General features: G+C 37.3%; 1 long non-coding RNA gene across 2 annotated transcripts; it reads left to right on the plus strand.

Moving 5' to 3' along the window:
• The first annotated feature begins 3,428 nt into the window (after positions 1-3,428).
• On the plus strand, positions 3,429-5,419 carry LOC132069193 (uncharacterized). 2 transcript variants are annotated; one of them, XR_009417691.1, is made up of 2 exons: positions 3,429-3,709; positions 5,287-5,419. It is a non-coding gene; the product is annotated as an uncharacterized LOC132069193 (long non-coding RNA). The 2 variants fall into 2 exon arrangements; XR_009417692.1 differs by having other exon boundaries at positions 3,436-3,537.
• Positions 5,420-19,453: the final 14,034 nt, after the last annotated feature.

A 19,453-nucleotide genomic window follows, 5' to 3' on the forward strand; every position in this document is an offset into this window, starting at 1 on the left:
ACCTTATTATTATTATTATTTTTTAAGGAAAATCAGGAAACCTATATGTATTTGTGTGTCTACTCCATTTTAGTCCACGAAACCTATGAGATTCTAGATAAGGGTTTTATTTACCCCGAGGGGAAGGTATTAAGCATCCCTCAGAGCCTGCTCGAAGACAGTCCTTAGACTTAGTTTAACTGAACACTAGAGGGGGATTATCTATCTGTTTATCATTGTTATTAGCTGTTTTCAAAATGTTATGACTTTATTAAAAGCTACACTAGGTGATAATATACTAAGCATATACAGTGTATAAAAAATGTATTTATATCAAGTATCAAGTATTCATAGAGAATGTATAGTAAAAAAAAAAGAATATATAAAAGAGTATAAAGCGAATGTACTTCGTAGGTATAAAAGTATATCTGTTAGTACAAAGAGTGTATATATATGTTAGTGTAAAGAATGTACAACTATATTAAGAATATATTAAAAAAAAAATGTAAGACTATGTAAAAATAAATATATCAAGGATATAAAGAATGTACGTCTATGTAATGAGCGTCTATGCATATTAAAAGAATGTATGTATATTAAACATATAAAGAACATATTTCAAGTATAAAAGAGTGTATATCAAATATAAAATGTCTAAAGAATTGTATAACTAGGTATATTAGTGCATAAAGAATGTAAAAATAATCTACAGATCTTCGTTGGTGTAAAGAGTTTATATAATAAAATTATTAAGAAAAGTGAAATTGATCTGACTTATTTCTACCGTTTAGTTAAAAAGAGTGTTCATTTAATGAATATCCTATCAAAAGAATACGGAACAAAAGGATAGTAAAAAGTTTGGGAAAAAATAAGTATAGGAATTATGTATAAAAAAAAAAAATGATTGAAAAAGATATAATTCCTTTAAAGAATGAAAGATTTGTAAATGGACGGCCTAGTATTAACCTGGCGTCAAAAATGTAGATTTAACTTAACTAAAATATGTATTAGTGTATACGAAACAATATAAAATGTGTTGTATTAAAAGTGTATAAAGAATATAAAATAAAGGATGGACTAGTATTTTTACCTAAACGCCAAAAGTGTGAATTAATTTAACAAAGTATTTATACCAAGTCAATTTAATCTAGTTATGAAAGTATTGACGGCCTAAGTCTTACCTAAAGCGAATGACAATTTTAAGTTCAACAAATAAGGCGACAAGTAAATAAATATATCAACCCATCATTCCAAAAATAAAGTTTCCACTATACTATGAGTTTATGTTTTGTACAGTTATATAAAAAAAATGCGGAAAGTAAATACAAACAGTGATTCGATGAAGTCTTCGGGTTCCTTCCGAGTGTCGTCTTCGGGATGTATCTCCGAATTTATAAACACTTAGTAAAAGTGTTAGTAAGAGAATAAATGACTATCAAATGAATTAAAGAAATAATGAATAAACTTAAAATAAAAAACCCGACTTTTGTACATGGGAGGCCTTGGAAATCGACGGAAATTTCTTCATCGGCCATTTGGGTGTAGTATTTGCAAATTAGTTTAAATAAAATGATACGAGGGGTGAAAGTGTCAACAACAATCTTGAGTAGCGCGATCCTAGCGAGTCGACCGAGGAAGATTAAACACAGTACCAATGGCCACTGGAGAAGTATTTTTCGGGCACAAAACCAATATTTATTTAGCAAAAAATAATGTATAGCAGTCCAAAAGAGCAGTGACACAGTGCAAATAGTTGCAAACAACTCAAAGAACATCACATAATGAAAACAACGGTCAACAAAGATGGAGCCAACGACGAGGGTCGTGAACAGCCGGGAAAACGTAAAGCGATGCACAATCAACCCGAAACAACAATAATCAGCGGGTACAGTTAAGGGGGGAACAACTCAAACAGTGCATAATCAGTCCCAACACATCCAAGAGAAATACATTTGCAAAACGAGCAACAAAAATAGAAGTACAAAGAGAAGAGAGGAGCGAAAATGAAGCAGGTCATGTGGAGGTTGCCTGTTAATGGCGTTTTTCTGGTCAAGTGGTGGTTTTTGGTCATTGGTGGCTGGATTTCGCGGTGGCGTTGTTCAGTGACGGAGGGAGTAGAGGAAGGCGGTGTGGTTGCTGTGGTGACAGCGTGAGGAGGGAAAAGGGGCTGGAGGGGCAGCGAAGTGGTGGGGAAGGGCGGCGTGGTTGTGGTGAAGGAGAAGACAAGAGGGATGTAGAGAGGAGGAAAGGAAGGAGCAGGGGCAGTGCGTCATTGGTGGTGGCTGTTTCGCGGTTGCTCCGGTTCACCAGAGCATAAAGCTCCTCACCGGAGCAGCAAAAATGGAGACGAAGGGGGCTGTGCGGTGGTTGTGGTTGTTTGGTGGAGGTGTGGTGAGGAAGATGAAGGGGGGAGCGAAGGGGCGAGACTGTGGTGGTTACGAGTTGCTGCTGGTGGTGGAGGTGTTTTGGAGCGTCGCCGGAGCTCCGAGCTCCGGCGTGGAGGCGGCGGCGGCGGCGGCGGCGTGTAAAAAGGATGGAGAGAAAATGAAGTGTTTAGGGTTTTGTTTTGTTGGAAAAGAGAGAGGCCAAATATGAAAATTAAGTATTGTGTGGAATAAAATGCCCCTCCCTTTTCTTTATAGTATAAAATAGCCCCTACTATTGTCCAAAATAAAAAATGCACCCCCTTGTCCCCTTTAAAAATGTATTAACCAATGGATCAAGAACCCAACCCATCACCTCAAATGTCAACTTTAAAAAGGTGACGAGACCCCCGACTTGATCGAATTTTTACGTTTAAAAATTAATTGCTCCGATTTTCTCTCGATTGACGGATTGTACTAAAATATAGTTAACTACTACATGTATAAATAATAATGTAAGTATAAAATATAATTATTAATGTATAAGATATAAAAATGTACTGCTATAAAATTAAGAAACAATTATTAATTGTACAAAAAATGATAGTATTCGCTGACATGTGCAAAAATAATGATTCTTGAAAAATGACAATAAATTTATAAAACTCCTAAAATGAGGACAATTATTAATAAATCATCAAAAATGTAAAAAAATGTGTAAAAAGCTATTTCGTGCTCTTTAACGAATCAGGACCACCCGAAACGTTAATTTCAAGCACGGCGAGCCAAAATTAGGTGTCAACAGGGATATCCCAAAGACTAATTTTTTATCTGTTGATAGTTGATAAATTTATCAAAAATGCATCCCATGGTATAAGCTGGGATATCTCTTCCTATCCCACTTATCCCGAGATTATTTTATTCCATCTCCTAAATGGGATAAAATAATCCCAAAATATGGGATAAATTAATCCCGAGATTATAATCCCGGAATAATTTTGGTTACCTACCAAACGACCACTAAGCACTTAAAAGAAAGTAGAGAAGTTACTGTCATCTTCATCCCTTCATCCCAGGATAATTTTGGCAACCTACCAAACGACCACTAAGCACTTAAAAGAAAGTAGAGAAGTTACTGTCATCTTCTCCCATCTCAATCCCTACTTTCAACTTTTGTTGTCAAGGAATAACTAAGGTAAATTTTATATTCTTTTATCTATTGCTTGCTTTTCCCCTTATGTTTTGAACAAAGTTTCTTTTTGGTTTGGTGAGATGCGTACAATTGTACTCGATTTGCTTGCGGATCTATCGGAAAATCAAATTAGCAATCGATTTGCTTGCGAATCTACCCGAAAATCAAAGTTGAGGTAAAATTTCTAACCTCTAAAATTATTTGATACTTAGGTTGTATTTAGAGATGACAACAGGTGGTGCGAGTTTAGATAAGTGTGGGTGCCGGTCGCGGTGGGTCTAAATAACTTTTTCTGATTATATGCGGGTGCGGCTACGGCACTTCCACCGCCAGTTGCTCTTTCACAGTTTCTTATAAAAAGTTGTATAATTTCTCACAAATAATTGGAACTAAACCTATGAATCTTCAGTTTTTATTTTGCCTAGTTTGGGCTTGTTTTTTCCCCATATTTAACACATTATTTAGGAGTTTCTTTTAATTGTGGATATTCAAAATCTCATAATACTTAATGTTCTGTTTTTACTGTTCTGTTTGTTCATGGCTACTGCACTATTGAAAAATCCAACTCTGTCAAAAATTTTGTTGATGCAACTGGGGTGATTTAAATTTAGCTACTGTTTGGGGTTCCTGTTTACTCTATTCAATTTTGCTGCTATAACCGAGTATTAAATCTGAATATTTCAGATTGTTTGTTTCATTTGAGGTGAATTTTTGGGTGTGAAACAGATAGTTATGCTGAGAGCTTTGGCTATTTTGTTTATTGCTTCCACATAAATTTGGCCAGAGAATTACCAGGAAAAGACTCCAATTGGCTAGAATGAAAACATGATAATCCACCGTAGAAAAGAAAAGAAAAAGAAATGGGTGGTGAATTGTAGGTTGTAAATGCCATGATAATCCAAGAAGAAGAATATTTTAGTGGGGCTCCTATAAAAAGGAATTAACTTATATAATATGCAGTTTTCCCTTGGATCACGTGAACTTTGACAACAAAATGTTTGTTCAGTGTTAGCAAATTATACGGGCGAGGCGGGTTGAAAACAAGAAGTTATGCTGTGCGGGGGGGGGGGGGGGGGGGGGGGGCAAGTTGGAGTCTTCGGAGATTTACGCGGGTAATTTATAGAGGATAGAAAGTTGAAGCTGTTTTTTAATCTCTAACTTGATATTATTATAATAAATATATATCTTACGTGGTAACCAGAAGATTCGAAGGAGAGCAGCAATTCCAACCCCGCGCCCCTTATTTTTTCAACAAACTTTGTTTTTGGTCTGGTGAGATGCGTACAGGCCTCGTCCTTGTATTGTTTTTACTTCTCTTCTAACTCACAATTTTGTGTAAAGTGTTTTCTTAATCGATGAACAAAATGTTATTTATAAAAACAGAAAGTATTAATTTTTTTCTTTCTTGAATTGTATGTTTTATAATTGTATGTTTTTTTCTTATAATTCTTATGAATCTCAAAATTATTTTATAATTCGAATGATGTTTGCAACTCATGGCCGACAACAAATGATGCAAATCCAACCGTAAGTAACTATATATATATATATATATATATATATATATATATATATATATATATATATATATATATATATATATATATATATATATATATATATATATCCACTAAATATGTGATTTCTTAAAGGTATTAACAAATAAAGTGACGAAAAAACTTTATTGCATCATTTCCTTATTTTTATTTTTTTATTGTTATTTTTCCTTATTTTTTTTAATTGTTATTGCAGCTTGGCGAGGAGTGATGAAAGCATCAAAATCGACGAGACATGAATTATTATTTTTCTCTTGTAAAAGTATATTAATATATTTGAATAGAATGATGTTTCACTATTTTGAATGATATCGTTGAACCTTTATTAAGTCTATTTTGCATTTATTACACAATTGAGGATATTTTGTTATAATTTTCTATAAAGTTTATGCGAAAAATGAATTGTCAGCTGTATTATATGTGTTGACACCTAATTTTTGACCTCCCGTAATTTATTTTAATCACTCAGAGTCCTTGGATAATAAATAAAATGAGCTACGGACCTTAAAGGGTTTAAATGATTTTTATATAAATTGTTCAAGTCAATATTTTACTCCTTTAAATTGATAAAAAGATTTTTTATGACGTCACAAATTATTTGTAGATTAATTGGTACTTTTTATGACATTTATGTGATACTTGTTAGATTTAATCAAAGAAAAAAGGCATTTTGTTTAAAAATAATAATCATTTATTTAATTGTTTAAATTATCAAAAATCAAAATTAGCAAATACTTTATTCCCTTCAATTCAAGGAGTTTGAGTAATTAGAATGGGATGAACATCATGCAAGAAGAGCCAAATCAAAGAAAAAAGGGCGAAACTCCTAATTTTGTATAATTGTAATTTGTCAAAATTATTTATAATTGTCTATAAATGTTTTAATTAGGCTAATTAATCAATAAGGTGGTCATTTTTGCAAATTGATTTTTAATTGTTTTATTATTTTTGTTATGGCCACAATTAAATTAACCAATTCATGGTTTAAGGAAATTGGGGTCATTTTGTAAAATTAGCCTCTTAATGGCCTTAATTGAAACAACCAAATTCATTGGCTCAAATTAATTAAGATAATTAATGCAATTTAATTTTAAAATTTGCTAATTAGGCCAAATATGGCCATAATTGAAATAATCAGTTAGATTAAAACCAATTAGGGCCATATTCGCAAATTTAAGCCCATTACACAATTGGCCACTTTTAAATTATTTAATAGGATAAATATGTCCTAATTTGATTATAATTAAAATATTATGACCAATAATAAATATTTTAGTTTTTGTCCGTTTATTAAACTACCTAATTTACTCTCTATATACGTGTATACATTAGGTATACATTATATACATAAAAGGGCTAGCCTTTTTTTTTTTATGACTTGGACTGAGTCCAGCCAAGAATAGACCTCGACCTGGCCCAAGCCCAGACGGCTTAAAGGGGATAATACCCCTTCACAATTTCATTTGATACCAAACGAGGCCTTGACCTCCTCTCTCTCCTCCATTTCCCTTTCTGTGAAAACCCTTGGCGCCGCACCTCTTTTCTGTCCTCTCTCTCCGCCAAAAAAGGCAAAAATGCGGAGGTGACAGAGAGATCACAGCTTTTTCATGTCTATTATGGTGAAACAATTAATGTTTCCACTTGATTTCGCGAAAACAATTCCAAACACGGTAATAAATCGCCTCTTTTGCTCTATTTTTTTTATCTTTCAAGTTAAATCTATGATTTGTTGTGCTTTATTGTTGTATCTTACTTTAGCCTTATTGGTTGAACAAGAATGGATCAGATCGAATCAAACAAGACTTAAATCTGACCATTCGTTGTTAATTCGAGTCGATCTGGGCCATAGGAAGGCTTACAAAGGGTAATTTTTGGGAAATATGGTTTGTCCCACATCGTGTGTTTAACTCCTTGAATGAACTTTGGGGGTTCTATAAATAGAACCCCAACCCTCTCACAAATTAGAGGTTTTTGGAAGTTGAAAAAAGTTTCTTGACAACCTCAGAGCCTTAATTTGAGCATTTAAACTCAAAGCCTAGGCTCACAATAAAATTTTAAAAGATTTAGCCTTGTTCTAGGGTTTGAGTCTTCTCTAGTTCTGAAATATTTGTGTTTTCTTTCTTTTTTCTGTGTGGTTTGAGTCGGAGATTTGGAAGCACAAAGGCTCCAAGTTCAACTCTTGACACAGTTGCGCATAAAAAAGGTAACATTTTATCTTATTATTACCTCCTTGTATTTTCCTTTAAGTTTGGATGGTGATATGTTTAATTTAGGAATATTTTTAATTTAGGACTATTGTTGTGCTTGGTTAACATGCCTTAATATTATTTTCTTTAGTTTTCTCTTGCTTGTCTTGACTATTGAGCATTACTTATTTGGGCTATGTTTGTTCTAAAGTTTTTGTGATCACTTTCCTGTAACCTTCCTTGTTTAGTTGAGTGTTGGTTTGTTGAAGTTACTAAAGTGAACATGTTTAGCTTAAGTTGATATTTTAATGAATTGTGTTGGTCTGTGGTTGTTTGTAGTGAACATATGATCATGATTACTAAGTAGTAATTTACAAACCAAGTTTAAATGGAGACCTAGGACCACTAATGTAATAATTCATTCTTTATCTGGATCATTTACTTGAGTAAGACTGAATTAAGAGTAAAAATGGGAGAACAAATGCTGAAGTAAGCTCAAGTTTAGAGAGATGCTGCTTGGAGTTAAGTTTTAGAATTGGTTGTGATGGTGAGGACAAATTTTGAGTCATTTGTCATTTGAGAAAATATAATAGCTGAAGTATAAATGGCATCTGTTGTTTGCCCAGTCTTAGTATGAATATTTTGTTTGGTCATTAGATACCTGAACTAAATTGTTTACTAATCATTAATCAGAGGTAGGATAAACCTGTTGAACTATAATAACTGATCCAATACCAAGTGTTAACATACTTAAGCATGAATGATCCCTCTATGTGATCTCCTGAACTGATGGGATTGAGTGTGTTGTGAAGTTTTGTCTGACCTTGAATGATTATGTGCCATCCTCATAAAGGGAAGGTGTGATCTAATCTGTCTTTCATTTGATGTACACTTAAAATTAAGGACCCCTGCCTTGTCTTAACTATTTTCATGAGAGTAGTTCCCTAATTCTGAGAGATAAAAGGGTAAGGTGAGAAAAATAAAAGATGGCAAATCTGTGTCCTAGTTTGGCAAAGCCCTCTATGATGAGCTATCTGTGTAGTTGTCATGGCCATAACTGCAAATAGACATAAGAGGAGAGCTGTTTTGACCCTTGGGAGTTTAAGCACATATGTTTGTTTCTTCTGTCTTTGTGTGTTTGTACATCACTTAGTCCATAAAATAAAGAGGCACATGTTGGGGTGCTGCATTAAAACAGAGGATAAACTACCTAACCTTTAGGAGGACCCCTGGTGGTGTCACTTGTTTTAGGATGGGGGTGGAGAAGGGGAGTTTGTTTACGGGAGTAAAGGGTGAGCTTAGGTATGAACTGGAAGTGATGACCAGTAGAGCCTTTGCTCCCCTTTTACTGAAAGGAAAGATCAGGAAAGGGTGGGGGGTTATAGCCTCACCCTGCACTGTGTTTTCTTCAGGACCTGGGAACTCTCTCTTTCTAAATCTCATTTCCTATAACCATGGGATTTACTAGAGGTTTTTACATGACTGTCTAAACACTAATTTTGAATAATAAGGCCTATTGATGAAATCACTGAGTCCCAAGTACTATTATGTCCCATCATGAGAACACTCTTAATTAACTATCTTCTTGACATGTTTGAAATTGTCTGAAAACTCATATAGATCCCTAAGTGTTAGTTGCCATGACCTTGTTCCAGATTCTGGGTATGCTTTGCAGATTTATCTATTTGGCTTGTGTGTTTCTTTCCTTTGAGTTACTATGCTGTGATATATTAAGTATCCCTTATTTAAAACATATGAAGTCTGTGTGGGACAATCTACCCATGAGATGTGTTGCCTGTTCTTGATGTCTGATGGCACTAAACTATTGCATAAATGAGAGGTTTGATCCTTGTTCCTGTAGGCTATTGGTACACTGAATGATATGGTAAAATCATGATATGCAATGGTTCATGGTTCTGATAATGAGCATGGTTAAAGGGAGGGTGTTGAGTGTTAATTAATTAAGGTAAAAGATAGTGATATAGTTGATCCATGATAGTATCCCTTGTTCCATTTAGAGGTTTGCCTGGTTTTTGTTTTGCCTAAAAAGCTTAGGATAACTAACTTTAAAAGGAGACTGTTAGATCAATAATACACAAGTTAGGAGTTAGCAGAGCTTGAGACCTTAATCTGGCTATGGTGTTTAGACTAGTTTTAACTGTGGAAGTCAGCAAGGTCACCTAGTGGCATGAAGGTTGATTAATTTATAAGGAAAGGGGATCAGGGAATGTATATGGATGGACTCGAGTTATCTGGGCCTTGAGGAGGTCTTTTAAAGGTACCTTGAAGTGGGGTTGGGAAGAACCAAGATCAAACTTAGATCACAATGCATTTTCTTCAAATAAGAGGTACCATGGCATACCTCAAGGATATGTGGGGCATGTATTGTATCATGAATACCCATTGATCCCTATTTCTTATCAATGAACCAAGGAGAAGGGGTCTGAATCAATTAGGAGGCTGCTAGAAGTGAAGAGTGTGGACTGGTAATAGATCACTAGTTGCTAATAACGGATTAGGTGAGTTCAGTGCTTTATAGGTCTGATCTTCTTTAGAATTAGGAAAAAGACCGGGTAAAGGGAAGGGACGAAGGAATCACCCAGGTCAGTTGGAATTTATGTATATATTAGTTGTTAATAAAAAGAATCCTGTCTAGAAAGCAAGCTAGTAAGTGATTTAAACCAATCCTTTAGAAGGTCCAAGTCATCAGACCTTGAGTAGAAACCTGCATGGCTGCCATATGGCCGATCTGTGAACATGAGTCTCCTGTTGCCTCTGCACTTGCACATTGCATTTTGGGACCCATTTTAACATTGATTGATACTTTGTCTTAGAGTCCAGTTATGCCAAAAGTCTTAAAGGTAGATTAGATCAAATCTTTAGAAGATCACCATTAATCCAAGCCTGTTTGATTACCTGTTCACATGAGATGCCTCTGAATCCTGTCTGAAGATCCTGAGTGCATTAAAATGAAGTTGACACTAGTCCTAGTTAACATGTGTGGTTGTCTCATGCCTAAAGTCTGAAAGAAAGAAAAAAGAGAAAGTGTAAGTCAAAGTTGCTAACCTGGATTTATGCCTAAATTATTAAATTCCTGCATGATGTTATTTAGAGCAAACTGATTCAAGGCTCAATAGGAAAGCCTTCCTGTCATGTTCCCTTTTGAAATCTTTGAGTCCTGGCCTGGGCCCTAACACTTGGTCCATGTGTTTAGTGGCCACTACTTGACTGGTTGCCTTATAGGAACCTCTGTGACTTGGCTAGATAGAGCCTACAATATGACATGACCTGCTAGATATTCAGGCTAGTGTGTAATGATTTTGTGAAGTTAAAATGACTTAATGAACCCTTTAACAACAAATTGACTCAGGTTAAAACTCAATTCAAAAGAATGTGGGAATCACTCTTAGGTATGCTTAGATCGACATACTCTGGTCTTGCTGCCATCATTAGTTTGCAATAGCTGGTTGGACTCATCGAGGACTGGTTCTGTTGTGCCATGCTTGTCTAGATTCCCAATTGGTTTTATTACACTATAATGTGATCCTGCACATGCCCTTTTGTAAATTAAATAAGTGCTCTGGTTCAGATGTGTATATGAACCTGATCAGTTGTGTATGAGGTCTCCATATGTATTGTTTGTTAGTTGCCATTGTGTGAATTGCTTTGTGCTCTCCCATGAACATGGAGACTTGCAGCTAACTTCCATCTGCACCATGTCTACTTGATTCAAGACTGCTTTGAACTATGCCACCTCTATGTACCTGCTTATGCTGTGATTGTTTGGTTCAGTCTAACTTTGGTCACATTGTGTCCATGTATGCTACTTCATCCTTGACTAAGTTATATTCAGCTGTCTTGGTCTTGGTTTATTAGAGTATTACATCTGCTTGGACCATTCATCTCTTCTCTTCATACTCTTCACCTGTTCCTATTAGTTTATGGCTATCCTATAACTATGTGCATTAGACTTGTTCTATCTATTCCAAGCCTGTTTATGGATATGTAAGTCTGCGTCCTCCATGGCTGTATTGGTTGGGAGAACAAAGCAGTTTAGGGGGGGCTTGGTTTGAACCTTCCCTTGGTGACCAGCCATGCCAGAGGTTCTTGAAACTTTTTGGAACTTGTGCGGCATCAGGAATACGGATGGTGATGACTTTTCCCCCCCACCACCCAAGTCTTCTCCAATAAAGTCTAAGGGCATGGAAGCCCATATGCATACTACATTGACTTGTGAATAAATAGGATAATATGTATATATGTGTGTACAACTATGTATGTGATAAGATTAATAAAATATAAACTAACCGGGGTCTTTGTTTCTTTCGTTCTTCACTGCATGGCCATTTGGGCCGAGGTCCAGCCATCCTATTGGGCCAAAGGTCCAATAGGAAAATTCTTTCAAAGATTTTATTGAGTCCGAGAAAAGAAAGGGAATCTAATATATATTGAAGGCCCAGTCATGGGTGAAAATGACATGAAGGCCCAACCATGGGTGAGAATGGTTAACTAGGGGTTTGGTACACCCCTAGTCTATCCCTCCTACGTTATTTATGTTATTCCAGCTTTCTTAAGATGTATTGTATTTGTATTTGTAAAAAAAAAAACTCACATTGCTATTGGAATCTGTTAGGGTTTGAACTAGACATCTTAGGCAAACGGTACATACGCTATTTAGTTGACTCTAGATCCTTAAACAATTTTAAAACCCGGAATATGCGTACTGATTTTTGAACTTAAATAAGGATTAATCACGTTTTCAACAAGTTAAAGGGCTAAGAGATTTTTAAGGTCAAAATGGCATGAAAAATAAAAGAGAGGAAACAAATTGAACAATTTCTTTCAAAGTGAACACGTTTTTCTGGGTTTGAATCGTCAAAAATAAAGTATTCTGGGCCAGAGCCAACATGACTTCTCTTTTAGAAGCAGACGGTCAATGAAAAATGTATAAACCTCAAAAACTGGATTTTTCAAAAAATGAGGAAAATGGATCTGGGCCTTACCCAGAAAAACTGCAAACTCCTTTTTTAAATAAAATCATTTTTTGCTCTAAAGCCCAATTCATGCTCAAAAGAACGAATTCAACGCATCTAATTCATAAAAAACCCTTTATAAAATGAAAAAAAATGGTCAAAATATACCTGTAATTGTAAAGGTTTTCAGCAAGACGTTCTAAACGTATTATAAGTTGACCCGAGCCAGTATGGGTTGAGCATCAATGGAATTATATTTGCTTGTTATTAAAAACATAACAATTTTATACTCTTTTATAAATAACATACACTCTCCTGATATATAAAAGGAAATTATTTATCTGAATATTATAAGTCCAAACCTAAATAACCTATATGTAAAGGGGATATTTTCAATTCTTTTCAAAATGATATGCTAATGACAGATGTTATAAATGCGGGAATAAACACTAAATAAACAGTTCATGCAAATACCCATACATTGGAATTCGAAGGTCAACCGTATAGTACGGATCCTTAATACTAGGGTGCCTAACACCTTCCCTAGGGGATCGCTAGAACTCTTACCTAGAACTTTGGATTACGAAGACTTTTTCACTGTATATGAATAAACCCTTCGAAACTGGTTTTCCTAATTTCCTAAAAATTAGGTGGCGACTCTTTTAAAACAAAGTCCGAAAGAGCACCAACGAGTTCGGAGTAGCTTCCAAGCGCTAACCCCGCCCGCGAAATGCGAACCATTACAGATGGAGACTCTACTGGGGACTTAAAGGTTCTAACCATAAGTATTCCAATATATTATGAGTATATTTGCTTTAACTGTTTATGTGTTTACTTTTCCGAAATTATTAACTGTCATTGCATGCATATCATAACTCCACCACTCCTGACATTTATTTTACACTTTGTTCCAAAGGAGACTTCGCGGAGCACACGGTCATTCCTTCTTTATAAAACCAAAATATTTCTTTTGGAATTGTTATGAGGCGGGGTTGGTTCGCGATCGTCCAACAGCCCTAACGGTTTAGCCCCAATTGTCCACTCGGGTTCCCGGTCTTTTGTAAAAAAAAAAAAAAAAAAAAAAAAAAACCACTCTAGTGAAATTTAGGATAGAGTTGAGCCAAATCCCTACTGAACTAGAGCATTCATACTTAGACGAGCTTTGGGTTCCTCAGACCTACCTAAAGCTTATTAGGAGAGACCACCCTGTGTTCGGACGGTCTATGACCCGAATAGCACCGCATTTCATGTATGTGCTATGTGGAAGCATGTTTGTGCCTATGTGATGAACCATTGATCCTGTGGGGATGGGGGAATCTTAATCGTGTTTTATTTTGTAGATGGAAGGCCGAATCCATTTTGACATAGTTACCGAGGCTCCGGACTTGTTAAGAGCTTGGTGGGAATGGTTAGGTGATACTTATCGAAGGACAGTTAGATTCACTCTAGGTCACCTACCCTCTATCATGACAATGAAGGGTCGTCCAGATCTAATAGAGGTATTGGCCGGGCTTTGGGACGACAAGGAAATGTTGTTCCGCTTCGATGATATCAAAATGACTTCGACCCTGAAAGAGATTAGGGATGCCATAGACAGCAATGGAACCTATCTAAGGAGACGACACAAGCCAGATCACAACCTATTATTCCCACAAAGGCCCACCATCGACCAAATCATGAAGTTTCTTGCATTGACTGAGGCGCCCTGGGCACGAGGGCTAACTGTAGCCTTTAGGGATCTGTATCGAAGTTTCGAGGATGTCATCGGGTATACTCTATATCAAAGAGAATTCAAGAGTAGAGAAGAATGGGAAGCTGTCAGGCCTCTGGCGTTTGCCATAGCATTACTAGTCACTATGGTATTCCCGAAGAATGAGTCAGTGGTCGTAGACACCCGGGTGATCTACTTGGCCCAAGCTATCTTCTATGGTATAACCAAGGATCAGGAAACCAAGTATTTCGACCTGGCACCCATCATCCTGGCAGACATTTTTCGGGCTTTAGATAAATGCCGGAACCATTTCTGATACTTCCAAGGGTTTAACATGTTGTGTCACACCCCGACTTTACTAGGGTGTGATGGGCACCCGACCCTTACCTAGGGCCGAGCGAACCCTCCGACTCTTATTTCGTACATATTTTTTTTTGAACCTCTAAACCGAATAAACACGAAATACATAATAAAGCTTTCAAATGTAATACAAGCTGTAACTATGTGGAACTTATATCATGCTACAACTTGGCACATCGGCTGATGGAGCCGCCGACACGTGTCGACTCCCAATACCCACGACTCTGTCTGCAAAGTCTCTAACATCAATCCAGAAATCCTAGCATACGAGCTCTGACTCGGCAACACTCCAGGACAAGTGGGGCTTGCCAACTCCGCCGGAACATCGTCTATAATAGCTTCAACTCGTTCGGGGTGTACCGCGGCATGAAACGCAGCCCCCGAAAGAAAAGGGTCGATACGAGTAATGTCTCGAGTATGTAAGGTATGAGTAATATCACGAAATCATAATAGAGAACATAAAACACAACATAAGAGAGTGATATAACCTATAACTCTGTTTGTCTATCACGATAGATATTGTGCACGTTAACTTTACCTTTTGGAGTACTATATAGATACTGCAAGCAAACTGCCCGACCGTGTAGGTACGGTGTATGACTGCCCGACCATACAAAAAGTGCGGTGGACTCGCCCGACCATATAGGTACGGTGTAACGCTTTCTGAGCAGACCATGGAATAAAGGAGTAATCTGTCACCTGAATGCCCCTTGGGGCGGATGCCATGCATGCTAGCTTTTTAAAAAAAACATGTAAATATCTGTAAGTAAACTGCCCGACCCCGTAGGATCGGTGTATAACTGCCCGTCCATATAGGAACGGTGTATAAGCCCGCGTCCAGGCCTCCCGCGTCCGGGGTATAATCTGCCCACTGCAAATGTGTGTGTCGCCCGGCCACCCGTCGGACGGCACGGTGTCATAAAATAAGTCATGTGTAAAAATAAAGCATGAGAGCCCAAATGAAAACTACAACTCTATCGGAGTGACGTAAGGTCGGTAACCTCCGATTACATTATGAATAATCAGGATCGCCCTGCCTCACCTTGAAGGAACAATTATAAGGCGAGACTATCAATGAAGAGTAACTTCACGGAAAACGTAAAACAGGATCATAACATATCGTTTCATATACTTTGGAACCCTTTAAAAAAAAATCATTATCCAGGAAATAGCTTAACATTCTCATACTGTCATATCCATGGTAGGAACGTATCCTCGACATATTCGTCATAGACGTTTTCTCATATTTGTCATCATCGTTGTCATTATAAAATCATATTCGTCGTTTTAATCATAAAAACTTTCAAAATCGTAGAACTTGGATTTTAGAGAAAAATGAATATTTTGGAAAACATTTGTAAACTTTTAAGAAGGAAATTATACCTTGGAACCATTACTTCTAACTTTTGGAAACGGGAACGTTATGGAAGCATTTATAAAATCTTACACACGAATCATGCCATAGAAAGAAAAGGGACGAGCCTTAACATACTTGTCTCACGACCAACTAGCTACACTTAATTGTCTAAGCTCGCTTACCGCTTATTCTACATTCAAGAAAATTGATGCAACCATTAGATTCATTACTAAGCACACTTGTCTTGATTTTTTTTAAATAAATTCACTTATGATCTCATTGAAATTTCGGGCAAAGATCTCCCCTGTAAATACACCATCCCCGAGAATCTAACTCGGCAAATTTTAATCAATAACAACCCGAGAATGGAACTCGGCCACATTATTAACAACAATACCAACTATCATACTTACAACTTCAATAATCAATACAAAATATATTCTAACCTTAACAATTCTTGTCACACAATTCAACGGCATCTAGTTTATACTCAATTCAATCACATGTAATCAAGCCAATACCAATGATCTCACATTCGAATACTTGCTCAAAACCTTACAAGCAAAATTCAAGCATACTTCAAGCAATTCACATAACATTTCAAACGGTCCACCCAACACATACACCACCCGAATTTTTCCAAATTCAATAAGAACAATTACAACACATTTTCTTTCTTCCATACTCATGAAATATAACAACCACACATTAACAATATCATTCATGCAAATATAAGAAATCATACTAACATCACCTTAACTTCTTCAATAATCCCCAAACAATTTCCACTTCAATTTAAACCATTAAATCTTCATTTAACATCATAGAATCCACAACACAACAACCAAAATACTAAATAAAATTAGCTCATCATACCCCACCAAAACAGCCCCCTATACGGCTACCACATCAACACCGACAAACGAATTTATATCGCTATTTCTTCCGTTCTAATCCGTTAAATCTTTAAATAAACTTGTTAACAATGAAAAGGTACCTTCATATTACCTTTAGTAGGCAGCCACCACATTATCACTCTCCTCCTTGGTTGATTTTTAGCTCAAAATGAAGACAACGCGACGTACGACACTTTTCTCTTCATGGGCTTCGGAATTCGGGGCTCATTTTGGTCAAAAATTGATTTTTTTCTCTCTAGGATCTCTTCTCTATTTTCCTCCAGAAATTTCTGGGTGTTTTGATGTGAAAAATGAGGGGGAAAGGCTGAAATTTTACTTAAATAACCGTGGGTCATGGGCCTAACCCGGTTGGGCCCGGATGGGCCTAACCCACTCGACCCTTCGCCTTAAAACGTCCATAACTCCTTATCCCGACGTCATCTATGGACCCACGAACTATGGTTGGAAATCTAATTCAATTATATACAACTTCTATCTCTTGATATGTTACCAAATTCCAAACTTATAATACCGTTTTTGCCCCTCGAAGTCAGATCACCCGAAAACGTTATTTAAAAATATTTCTTTGGAGGACTTCCACTTTGATTTGGCTCGAGAGTCCTTCCCGGGTTGTGTTTAACTTCACATATGTGCTTCATATAACTTGTCACATGTCCCAAAAAAAATCTCGATATGTGGGCCCCACCTCAGCTTGCAAATAATCCGACGTACGAAAATACGAGATACAACACTATCAACGTGAGTTTAAATTATGTAGCAACAACATGATTGTCAATTTTTCTTGAGGAAGAACGTGTCACGCTCATGCTCTAAAAATGCGGGGTATAACATGTTGCTACAGTGGTGGGTTATCAAACACATCAACATGGCTGAAGGAGTCCAATATCTGAGCAACAACAACAAGATAGACCGCTTTACAAATTATTATCCAAACCTTAGTTACATTTCCAAAGGGGCGTGGGCCTGTTTCTTTGCGGAGTTGACTGAAGATAGGATCCAGTGGATGTTCCCTGACTTCATTTCTGAAAGCATAGTAGTTCAAGGCAAAAATTGCCCATTTGTTCCATTAGCGGGGATTTGAGGAATCCATCCTTATTATCCATCTAGGGTTTTAAGGCAATTTGGTAGAAGGCATGTGATACCTCAGGTAGGGAACCCTGAGCAGTTCATCATTGAGCACACAGAGCAAAAAATGAGGAACGCTGGGGTAATCCTCAGGGAATGGAATTGTCGTGTAAGTTGGGGTCCAAACACTTTAGCGCCAGACAGGTTCAAGGCAGGATGCGACCCAGGGTATTATGAGTGGCTACAGGGACACTTGGCCCGTGCACCCATCCCAGGGCCCACACTGCCTCACGATGCCCGAGAAGAAGAGCGTTTGAAGGAATGTTTGGAAAGCACAGATGAGCATTTGGCTAATATTTTAGAAGAAACAAACTCGGTGATAGTCAGGATGGAGATGTATCAAGCACGACTTCGGATTCAGACCACCCTTTGGAGGGTCAAGAAGGCCAAGACAAGTCAGGCCTCGACATCAGCTGCTGGAGGAGAACCCTGTTGATTTATTGCTTTATATCAAGCCCCATGTCGGCTTCATCATCTTTGTAATCCCTTCGGGGAAGATATTTTTATTATTTATTAACTAATGATGATTTTTCAGGGCAATGGTTCATCTTCACAAATGGCACTTACATGTTTCAAGCGATTAAGAGAGCCTTAACTCAAAAAGCCCTTAGGAACGCGAATAGTATAAATACCTGCAAATTACATGAATACTTGCTACATGCCTACTTGCTATGTGTGTTATCATATATTAAAGCTTGAGTACAATTGATCCGATGATCTAAAACACATACCCCAAAGAAAAACCCCAAAACTTAAAACTTACCTAAATTTATCTCCACTAAAGGTTGACTTACAATGGCGAATTAAGGAGAACAAGAAGCACAGACTTTAGGAGAGACAGCTGAGATGCTGAGGGATAAGGTGTTACAAATGGAAAAGCACCTCTAGGAAATAGGAAAGAAAATTGAGGAGGTAGACAGATTGCTGGAAATGGTTGAGAACCGCCAGAAGGCATACCCCAAGAGAAATATTATAGGAATGTCCCGAAAGAAGTAAGAGAATTGGTACTAAACTACATACCCTTAGAGAGGCGGCTTGTGAAGCCTAGAGAGAGGACCCCAAAAGGAATGAATGAAAGCCAAAGAGTTAGGTTAGACCCATGGGTGATGGAATCAAACCCCCAAGAGGAGTCAGAGCCACAATAGGAAGCCTCCGAACCCATTGAGGAAGAAGAACCAGAGGAGGAAAAAGAAGAACCCAGGATATGGAGGAAGAAGAATTGGAACCTGTCGACATAGAGGTCGAGGGAGAAGATGAACCATTTGAGATGTTTCTCGAATTTCAAGAAGAAGAAAATGATGTGAATGACGAATCTGACAAATATGCCCCAACCAACGAGGGATCTGACTTCTATACACCCTCACCCATGCTGGTATCTGCGGCCTCTACTATGGCGTTAGAGAATTTTGGAAGGGCAGGCCCTTCCGAACTTGCCTGGTGTGGCATAGCCTTCAAAGCCCATTCCTCCCCATTCAGAGTGGCCCCAAGGCCCGTCACCTGTAAGGAAGTATTCGAAAGGATTGTCGCCACGAGAGTATCTTGCACCACTAGGGCTAGGTTGGCGCCGCCCGAGTTGATGTAAGCATACAAAAGGTGCCTGTTTCACCGTAACTAGGCGGGTTATACCCTGAATGAGTGTCTGGAGTTAAGGAAGAGAATTTGTATCTTGATCGATGATAGGATCATTGGGACTTTGTGGGGGCCACACACCCTGTTAGTCTATGACCCTATTAT

This window comes from Lycium ferocissimum, chromosome 9 (assembly GCF_029784015.1).
Source record: "Lycium ferocissimum isolate CSIRO_LF1 chromosome 9, AGI_CSIRO_Lferr_CH_V1, whole genome shotgun sequence".
Lineage (NCBI taxonomy): Eukaryota > Viridiplantae > Streptophyta > Magnoliopsida > Solanales > Solanaceae > Lycium > Lycium ferocissimum.